The sequence below is a fragment of the Paralichthys olivaceus genome, chromosome 18 (genome assembly GCF_024713975.1).
Source record: "Paralichthys olivaceus isolate ysfri-2021 chromosome 18, ASM2471397v2, whole genome shotgun sequence".
NCBI classification, from domain to species: Eukaryota; Metazoa; Chordata; class Actinopteri; order Pleuronectiformes; family Paralichthyidae; genus Paralichthys; species Paralichthys olivaceus.
The window spans coordinates 9,461,784-9,471,722 of NC_091110.1; the positions used below are offsets into that span (position 1 = coordinate 9,461,784).

The 9,939-nt window shown below is 38.2% G+C and overlaps 1 long non-coding RNA gene across 1 annotated transcript in view; it reads right to left on the reverse strand.

Annotated features, from left to right (window-relative positions):
* LOC138405442 (uncharacterized) overlaps positions 1 to 5,700 on the reverse strand; it is a 46,627-nt gene extending 40,927 nt beyond the window's left edge. The window contains exon 1 of the long non-coding RNA XR_011239181.1: positions 5,529 to 5,700. This is a non-coding gene — a long non-coding RNA (uncharacterized lncRNA). The remainder of the gene's footprint in view (positions 1 to 5,528) is intronic.
* Between the last annotated feature and the right edge of the window lie 4,239 nt (positions 5,701 to 9,939).

Here is a 9,939-nt window from a genome sequence, read left to right on the forward strand (position 1 = left end):
CTAGTGGATAATAAAGGGTAGTGCACAATACAATAGGAAAATGAATTACTGAAAATGATGATGAAAAAATCCAGATATATATCTGACTATATAACTACAAAAACTACTGTTCCAGACTTATTAACTATTCTGAAATACTTTACACTCAGTAGCTCTTTAAGTAATAAAATCTCATCAGCTGTTTTAAAAGGTCCCGATGCAGCTTCAGCCCTCTGGGGGGCGCTAAAGATTTAAGCTTGACCTCTGCAGAGTGTCACATCCTTTAAACTTGTATAACACAAAGCTTCTATAAATAAATGACTGAAAGTGAAATAGGTAGGCCGATGGTGCTCAGAAGGTCAACTCACTTCCCTCATATTCCTGTAAGCACCATTTCATGCCTGTAATTATAGTTTCTGTACTTCCTTAGCTGACTGAAAACATATTTTAAAATAAAGCGCTATAGTTTAAACGAGCTTGATCAAATAAAGCATGATGAAAAAGACAAAGAAATGAAAAATCCACACAAAGCAACGCTGCAGTTCCCCTCACCTCCACAGGGCTTTTCAGCACCTTTACGCTCAGTCTTCTTTTTAACAGAATACTCTGACATGTCAGAGCAGGCAAAAAAATGATTGATGGATGAATTCCAAACTGAAAAGAAAAAGAAAAGAAAAAAAATGAATTGAGTTTGAAATTCAACGCACAACATGCAACTTCATCCACCAGGGGTCTCTAAATTAGAGTCATATTAGTCACAGGTAAAGAGGATATGGTGCCATGGAAAGACATAAAACTGTGGATTATCTCTAGGTTTGAAAATTGTTGGAAACATTTTGGATAATATAAGTATACAAGTCAACAAAATATATAAAATATGTCTTTAGAGATTTTAATGAAGAAATGTTTCCCATTATATCTTTAAAGTTATTAAGTTATATTAACACAATAATTGATCAATCATCTTAATTCACTAATAATTTAAGTTGTTTTGTTTGAAGCTGGTCCAAGTTTCAGGGTCTTGGTTTATTGTACATGGGGGTGTACAGAGTAGAACCTGTGCTCTACTGCAACATTTCTGCTGTGAACGTCTGTCGATGTGGTTTCACAGCCCACATCTGTTAAGTTTTGGTCGACTTTCATTGCTTTCATCATCTGCAGATGCAGCAGTCAGCTGTTCTTCATCCAACATGTTGGATTAAGCACCTGCTCTGCACCACACAGCAGATCCACAGCGTTATGCTCAGTAACTGGTGAACATAGTGAAGTAATTAGTGGTTGAGGAGCCAGATTAGTGCTTGTTGCACCAGCCCAAAGTGGTTAAAGAAATCAATTCAATGCAAGCTTGGATTATAAATGTTTAAAAAAATAACAATAATAATTTAGTTTAAGAATTGAATCCCAGATATTCTAAAGTGGATTTTAAACATGAGGCCTCTTTCAAAGCAGATATTTGACTTGGTTATATAAGAAAAGCACATGAAATATGAAATCAATAGTGGTTATGAGCCAGTTAAATTAAGGTTTAGCCATAATTAATTGTATTATTATTTTTCCTTTCTATTTGTTTATACAAAATAACAATAGCTTTCCTACAATGACACGTCACGATGTTATCCATGAAAGAGGTGGAGGCCTATTGTTAAATCTCAGTACACATATTTTCTTTCTTCTACTGTGTGATAGGAAAAATGAAGGGCCAAATCTTGGCCGCATGTGAGTCAACCACAGACATTTAGCAGTTGCAAATTTACACCCACGAGACAAAATGTAAAATGTGTGTGTGCTCTCCAGAGGTGTTACTTCCTGACCCATTAACCCGTTGTCCTCTACAGGCTCCTCTCACTAAACAGCCAAGGCACATTGTCTGTGTACACAGCGACCCTCAGTGTCTCTGGTTGTGTGTGTGTGTGTGTGTGTGTGTGTGTGTGTGTGTGTGTGTGTGTGTGTGTGTGTGTGTGTGTGTGTGTGTGTGTGTGTGTGTGTGTGTGTGTGTGTGTGGGTGTGTGTGGTGCTCACACAAAGTATTTCGAATGAAACATCCTTTGAGGAAGTTGCGACAATGCAGCTACACAATGCAAATACAAGTCAGACCACAGGGACTGTAGAAGGTAACAGTCTGGTGTTCTCTGTGGGGTTTGTGAGGGGCCAACGAGGAAACACCTTCTAAACAAAGGGCCTTGAAAAAGCAGCAGTTCTTCTGTGACAAGAGCTCAAACACATGGACAATATGTTTGACATAATTAGAGAGAAAAGTCTGACATACAAGGCATGTTGATGGAAGACTTAAGCACAGGATTGTTACCTTGGCCGAGCAGGTCATGTTTTCTTTGTGTTTGTTTGTTTGTTACTTAGTATGATTTTGCAATTCAATTTGTGGCTTTAGATAGATAGATAGATAGATAGATAGATAGATAGATAGATAGATAGATAGATAGATAGATAGATAGATAGATAGATAGATAGATAGATTACTTTATTTTTCCCCAAAGGGAAATTAGGTCGTCATAGCAGTCCGGTATTGGGATACAATAAAAATACAATAGAATAAGATACTGAGGTAGAAAAAATAAAAACAAAAATAAAAACACAGAATAGAACAAGGACACTTAAAAAACACAAGATAAATATGTAGATGAGGTGCAGTGGCAAGATGATGGTAATAGTACTGATGATATGATGGTAATGTTATTGTTACTAAACAGTATATAATAATAGAACAGTATATATAGTATATAATATAATACATAATAATATATATATTATAATATATATACATAATACCAGTATAATAACAGTATATAATAATAATAACAGTATATAATAATAATGGCAGCCACAGTATATTATAATAATTTTAGCGGGGGGTACATATACACGAATGTCGCTCTAATGCACAAAATACTCTGAGTGGCAGGTCACAGTTCATGTACACGTTTAGCATGAAACCTATACACTTTATAAATGAGTAGACAAGTTGTCTCTTTCTGTCCTTATCAATAGAGAAGCACATTTAAACGTATTGTTACTTGTCATGACAGATGCACTGTTGCACCATATGCCAGATAAGTTTGCTCGTAGTTGGAGCGTCTAACTCAGCTGCACACATTTTATTGGCTGCCCTCTCCCTCCCTCGTTCAGTGGCACCACACAATCACTCAGACTCCAACTCATCTGTAGATGTCAATGGCAGACTGAGCTAAAGTGTGGTCTGAGGGGGGGGGGGGGGTCAGGAAGGCACCAGTCATACGGCCTCTAATGAAATATGTATACAGGAATACTAGGTTTTACTACACAGAGCGCAGTCACTGTTGTTATCAGTCAGGTCAAGTTCCTGTTTTTACCTTAAAAACATGTATTCACCTAATTCACACACACACACACACACACACACACACACACACACACACACACACACACACACACACACACACACAAAGACATACACAGACACACACAGACACACACACAGACACACTTGAAGACCCCAGAGTTGCTGACATCATCACTTATAAACAAATGACCATAACGTGGCCAATGTTTTGTCATTAATATCCTTGTTTCTTGTTATTTTAAAGAAACATCTTTGTTAGCATACAGCAAGTGTTGCAAGAGTATTCAAACCACCGGATTATCTTTTCTAAACCCATTCAAATCCAAAAGACCACACGTCTATAACTGCAACCATGAAGATGATGATAGATCCGGCTGCCGCCATTGGGCTGAGAGTGGGACGACTAAATGGCTCAACTTCTGCTTTAAAGCTGCTGTATGCGCACAGCTGATTTGTACACAGCTACACCGGCAGTCATGCAGGAGTTTTTGGTATAATATCTACCAACATTTAATCAGATGCTCTGTAATGGTTTCCTGTACACTTACTATGCATCTTGGTGAGTCCCTATGCTTGCTAAAGAGCCGTTTTATTGATTCCACCAACAGAAAGCAAAGAGATAGAAAAGATTCTGCATCTTTCATTAGAAGTGTCGGCTAAATTATCATATGTTTAATCTCAAATGAAAAATGATACTCTGAGTTTAACTGCGGCACAATAAGATGTGCTCACAGACTTTCAATCCTGAAAGTTAAAATGTTGTATGTTGGATAAAACACCTTGCACAGACATAAATGAGATACAGCACATTGATCCAACAGAACATCCTCATAGATAATCTAATTTCACTCTATATATATTATCATATGAAACTAATGCTGTCTGATGTGCAAATAAGCACTATTAACATGTTAACTCAGGCTTTCACTGTTAGACATAGACAGATTCTAAATGCATTCTTATGGTGCATGCACTTAGGTTTCAAGAACTTGATGAAAATGAGTGATGCTGATGACAGAAACATTGATTTGAAATGCTTTTTCAGCTGAGTGGACAATTTCAAACAGCGTTCCGCGTTTCCTCACCTGCAACACGAGAGCGGAACTAAAAATATATATTGTTTTTTGGTGTTTTAAAGGAGGGTTAATGATTTAAAAGCTTTTTTATACAAAACGGGTAATGCTTTAAAGTTCCGCCTTGTTGTTTTCAGTTTAACTGTATATTAACTTCAGTGCAGTTTTTTAAGACATGCAGAAACAGAGTTTCTCTAAATCAGAACAAAGTACAGATGAGTTCATTGAAGCTGCAGGTGCAGTGTTGCCAATAAATAAGAATGCATTTAAAAAATACTTAACAGAAGTTGAATAATCTTTTTAAACATGTATTCTATCTATTCATTACATTGAATTCAATGAGGTTTAGTGATAAAATGGATAAGCACACTTGAGTGAAATAAAGAACCCAACATGCGATGAGGATTTTCTCTATGATTTCATCCTGTGCTCCACAGACTCCATGCACACTCCTCTTTGGTTAACGACAACATAACAATCCTCCATTTGTTCTGGAATGACCAGTGACTGCTGGAACTTCAATACAACAAGCTCTGAGTGCTGAGGTCGTAATGGGCCCAAGAGAGAACAGCAGAGCTCAAACCCTGTGATACTGTAAATGCACTAATGCTGCACACTCACATTAACTGTCTGCAAGGCCAATGCAATTGCACTCAGCAAGAAAAAAGAGAAGTGAAGTGGCTGCTACTTAATGCAGGTGGGGCAGAGCAGCCTAACAGACAGCTTATTAGAGCCCAACCGTAAGATGCAACCGTTGAATTCCTCTAAAGCTATTGCTTAATTATTTCTGAGGAATCTTAGATGTCTTACTGAGTATGACAATTTCCCTTAAATGTTTCACTAACTCAAGAAAATAATATCAAGATTTGAGGATCATTTTCTTTACTCTGGGTTTATATGTCGTAAGTAATGGCTTTAGTAATGTAAATAAGTAAATCAATCAATTTTACAACTAGAAAAAACCGATGAGGACCCAAATGCATATGTATTTTTATAACTTTACTTACAAGTAAAAGGGGAGAATCAGTACTTATGCTTTTTTCTTTAAAAACAAGTAACTGTACTTCGAGTTAAGTAAATGACGTGTGTACTGTGTGCCACCTCTGTGCACTGATCCAACAAAGTGTTTTACAGAGACTTACGCGAAGGTAAACAGGTTTGCAGTTGAATCAGGTGAAGGAATCCAAAAAACACAGAAACAAAGGTGAAAAATACAAAACTCCAAGAATAACTCAGGGAATAAAAGAAAACACTCTGACTGGAAGACGACAGGAAGCTGAGAGGACACACTGGTGAAGGAGACACAGGAGGAAACGATCAAGAGGAAGTTAAGTCACCAATGATGAGACACAGGTGAGACAGGAAGTAAACATCAAAATGAAACAGGAAATGAGGGAATAACACAAAATAACTTAACAGAGATACAGAAGGAAGGTCAAAAGAAGAAAAGCAGTGATGCAACAAAACCAAAATATGTCCAATCATAATATATATCCATAAAGAAATAACAAATTAAAAAGTATTTTAAAAAGTTCTTAATGTCCATACACTTGAATCTGAAATATATTTCTGGCTAGTTAGACCCGTCTGAGAAATATTCTCAAATTGTGACCTGCAAAATTTTAAATATTTAATATTGAAAATTAAGTTTGTTTATTTGTTTGCTTACTTGTAAGCAGGATTATGCACTGAAATGCTCTTCATGAACCTTGGTGGAGGGATGGGACATGACCCATCAATTAGATTTTTAACAGTTTCTCAGAATTCATGGATCTAGATTTTAAGGGAACTGATATCAGATGGTGTTTCCTTTTGCTGAGAATGTGATCGAATAGTTTCACTTCACTTCCTATTTCCATTTCTTTTTCCCTTATAATCCCCTCATATACCAATACATGTATAGATTATATAGATATATACAGGATCCAGGGGATTTCAATATGCATTCTGAAGATGACTGTTGTCCTCCACACTTGATGGTTTCTAATGTTGGTCTCAGTTCATTGTTTGAATGGTACCTTGGACGTTATTCTATTGAACAGTGTGCATGTATGTGGAGGTGTGGAAAGTATTAGAAGTACTCATACACACGCAGCAGACCAGGCAGTAACCTTGACTGGGAGCCATGCAATTATCACGGAAGCCCTCAAAATGAGTCTACTACAGAAAAAATGTGGTTTCTGGGCTTTTTTTTTTTCCTTGTTCAGTGTTAAGTGATTTCAGTCCATTAAATTTATGCTTGTACGCTAATGTCAGGCAGTTTGACATTGGATAGTCTGTTGAAGAGCCACTGCACCATTATTGAAGTCAGACCCATTGGCAGCACCTCAATAAAACCATCCGATTAATCTCTCAGCTGGAAACAAATGAAATGGAAAATTAAAAGTGCCGCACTTAACGCTGAAAGAAAGGTAAGAGCACTAGATATCCCAGCAGTGCGAGGAAATGACAGAACTTTGGGCCTATTTCTGTCTGTGTGGCCTTGTGAAGTTGGCAGATCTAGACTAAACTGAAATTATGTCTCAGAAACTTCTTCTAGGCCTTGTTCTGTTGAGCTGAATGTGAGAGAGAGAAAGAGACCGCTATGTCTCGAAATACTGCCGCCACAAAGCCACAGGGCAGGAGGGGACACTCCGCCTCAGATTTATGGCACTGACACACGGGGTGTGTTTTTGCCTTAAAATGGCGAGGGTGAAATTAAAGGCAGGAGCTTTTGTGTAATTGCACATGGATGTGCCCACTGCCCACGGCTCTGACCCCAGCTCTGGCACTCTAATGAAGGGTTGAGAGCTCGAACAAGGCGAACCCCCGGCAAAGTAATGGCTTCACCAATGCTGGCCAAATAGATTTTGTAATGTGCTTATATAGGACTAAAGCGTAGGGCTCTTATCTTTTATTCTATCCGGCCATTCTCATTTAACCATTAGTTCTCTGCTTTGAATGAAAGGCTATAAAGTTACCAGACAAATAAACTGCATTATAGTAAATTATGAATGTCCTTGGAAGATACACGCAGCAATTTGTAAGTGTGTTCTGCTTTTATATTGCATTATGATTAATAATTAATATTTTGATTATTTTTATGCCCTGAGTCAAGGGTTGTTAGTTAAGTGATCTATATCTACAGATGATGAGCAGATCCCATACAGGTTAAATTTATTTAAATCAGATAAAAAGCCTCAAACCTTGTATCTTTAATCTTTTTCACAACATTATTTTTTATTTTCACTATCAGCATCAGACAGTGGTCGAAAGCAGAAGAGTAGATTTAATTAAGCACTTAGCTTAAAACTATGATGGATTATTTTCTCGTGCATTTTGCTTCTCTATATTTACTTTAGCTGCAAATATTTGTAAATATTGATTACCCTTTGAGTCAATAAAATTATAATTGCTTAATTAAAGATTAAAATATCCTAAAGAGCTCCAGCTTTACTACTTAATACGGTTTGTTATTTAAAGAATTCTAATGGCACACAGCAGGGATGTGCACAGACATTTTGAGGGGCCCCCCACCCCACATAGTGTAAGTTAACACATTAGAGCAGATAGGCTATAGTTCCCTGTAAACTAGTTTTAGCAGCGATATGATTTTGAAAATAAACACTTAATGACATTGTGTTCATCATGTAAAGCAAAAATTTATTGTGTGAATTCTGAAAATTCAGATTCCCTGTCACAATGTAAACATTAGTTTGGACTGTGTCATGTGAAAAGGGGCATTGCTTTGCATATTCTAAAAAACGTTTTATCACTGCATTGTTTTGCGATTAAATTTGGTCAAACATCGAGTAACTATTGGGCTACTCATATTTATAAAACCATGATAATAATAGGATTTAAGAGGACAAACGGGCAGTTGTCCAGGAAATTTTAGCTGCATGTTCCAACAGCTGCCTGATGAAGCCAAATTTAAATTCACTGGATCCAGATGTTAATTTGGATGTGCAACAAAGATCCATGAATTCAGCGAAATCAACGGAAATGTTGAAATATCTCATAATGTTGAAAAAAGGAAATTCCTGATCTGTCCTCAGCCCTCAAGAAGTTTTGTGATAATCTGTTCTGTAGTGTTTGCAAAACCTGCTGACCAACAAACAAATGCAGATGAAAACATAACCTCCATGTTGGAGGTAAATAAACAATAATGCACCATTGACTGTGAACATTCTTCTGCATGATTAGTCCTTTTAATTCTTACGTACTTCTTGCTGATTGTACTTTTCTGAATTGTATTGCAGGACGTTAACTTGTAAGAGTTGGACATTGTGGCATTGGTTACTTTTACTTCAATGAAGGATGTGAATTCCTCCTCCAACCACTAATAGTGTCACACATAAACTGTATACTGTAAAGGTTCCAGGGGCTGCAGTCGAGCAATGGAAAACTTTCCCTGCGGGATGGTTTTAGCAGCTGTGAGGCCCGGCTCCTCTGAAGGAAGGAAGGTTAGATTGTACAGTACTTTCAAATGAGGGGTTGCAGTTTGTAGGATTATACTTAAATGACAGCATCATAATAGCAGGAAGTCACACATGACGGTGCATCAATGGTTTGAGGGGGAGATGTGTAACTTTTGATGCTGTGAAAATGGCACCTACGGAGATCTGTAATCATCGTCCTGCTGACAAAGACGGCAGGGGGACCAAAGAGGGTGGTCCTGCAGAAAGTGAAAACCCTCCATGCTCCTCTTCAGTAGTCTATGAATACACACAGACAGAGACTTACTCTGACCACATATTATGGGTTTGTACTTGCTGATGGTTTCATATTTGGCCCCAAAGTTTATGTAAATGCAGATGCGAGCCCCACATCACTGTAGCTCCGTGAAAAGCCCAAGGTTTTTCCGACCATGCTCCCACTCTGTTAATCCAGCTGCCTTTACGTGGACCCGCTGTGTGATTGGTCCCAGATTCACTGTGGGCCCACAGCAACTTGGCGATTTTCCCATTGCTGCTGGCACAGGGTGACCTGCAGGAAATGACTGAGAATTGTGACTTTAACAATGCAAATGGAGCGACGCCAGGCCGTGGCTGTTTATTCGACCACACAGAACATTCATGTGGGTTAATAACCACAGACACTGGAGGAGATCTGCTATTTAATGGTTTGGTCAGCAGCACAGTACAATATGTGCTTCGTTGGAGGAAAATCGCGAGCAGCTAAATGTGTGGCACAGTAAAAAGTGAAGCAAATGAGATTCTTGATGTTTGAGTCATGTTCTTGTGCACGTTGGGGCCGTGAAGAGCACAACGCTCATGACTCAGTTATTCTGGACCTGGGTTTTGAGTTTGAAATGTTTTATTTTAGTCACATTGTGCTCACTTGGGATGAAGTCTGAAGTCCGATGGAGTCAGTTTAGACTGAACTTGGTCACATCTGTTTGAAAGAGGCGTCATCATCGGTCTCTCTGACTCTCTCAGACGATCAGAGTCCTTCTTCTCGCTGCCAGCCCTGCCCATCCTTCCTGGATATGAGGTCATGACAGGAGGACCAGAACAAAGGATGGGCTGCAGTCATCATCTTAACCTCTTATAACATAATGTATGCTCCCTC